Source organism: Bombus impatiens, unplaced genomic scaffold (genome assembly GCF_000188095.3).
Source record: "Bombus impatiens unplaced genomic scaffold, BIMP_2.2 scf_0664, whole genome shotgun sequence".
Taxonomy (NCBI): Eukaryota; Metazoa; Arthropoda; class Insecta; order Hymenoptera; family Apidae; genus Bombus; species Bombus impatiens.
Window position 1 is genome coordinate 844,480 of NT_177083.1, and position 1,166 is coordinate 845,645.

The following is a 1,166-nucleotide window of genomic DNA, read 5'->3' on the forward strand; positions in this document are numbered from 1 at the left end:
CGTCGCGGGGCGGAAGCCCCCGGGGACCTTGACGCGCTATCGACTCGTATCGCCTGCTATGGTATGTAAAGAATAAAGCTTCCTTTATTTTTCTCTAACGAGCTATATTTCTTTATTATCCATTGTTACCGTTCCCCTTATTCCGATTGTTAACCGTTTCGGTATAGAACGACGTGATGCAAATGCAGGTTTGTGTGATTGCAGAGAGAAAGAGAGAGAGAGAGAGAGGGAGAGAGAGAAAGAAAGAGCGTGGAAGAGATAAAGAGATGCTGGAAACGATCAAAGACTTGGATCGAGTTAATCATAGTCTTCTTTGACTGAGTTAGTCATAGTCTTATAATAATAGTCTATGCGAAGAATCGTAAGAGAGATGCAGGTAAGTGTACGTTCAGAAATTTCATAAATTACGACGGTAGGTTGGCACAAAAACTTGGAGGCTCCCAAGGAATCTCCCTCGAGGTATCCATGGATCACTCAGCAGCCGTCAGCGTCGTATTTTCCCTCATACGACAAAAAAAGAACGCCAGGAGCGTCCTAGAGAGTAAACCCTGATTTTCTCGCATGGAGGGTGTGAATCGTCCGCGCGAGTTTTCTTACCTCCTCGGTCCCGGTTTTCAAGACGTGGAAGCTCCATTAATATCGAATCTATTTGCACGGCGGCGCCGACTGGAATATTTAAGTTTACACTTTAAATCACACCCCCGAGCGAGTGGTGGAGTCGCGGCCTCGGAAGCTAGGGAGACGGGAGAAAAAGACGGATGAGGGTAATACCGCGAGAAAGGTAGACACAGTGTCGTGAGACAGAAAGTATGAAGGGAAGAAGAAGAGGGGGGAGGTCAACGTGGGCTGGGGGAGAGAGAAAAGAGGGAAAGGAGGGAACGAAGCCACCTGTCGCTCCCGTCGCCCTAGCTGAGACAGTCTCGACAAACACTCGACAGGTGCCGCAGCGATTACGTACCTTTATTCCGCGAAGAACTCGCTTCGTTATCTTTAAAGCGGAACTCGTCGAGACGCCAAGCCGAACGAGTGCTTCGTTTAGTCGCTTTAGTCCAGGTCGCATCGCGTACCATTTCGTTTCGACCTTTTCTCAGCCCCTTTTTCCCCCCTTTACCGCCCCCTTCTTCTTCTAGCAGTAACTTTACCTTCCCGTTTCTTCGCGACGTTAC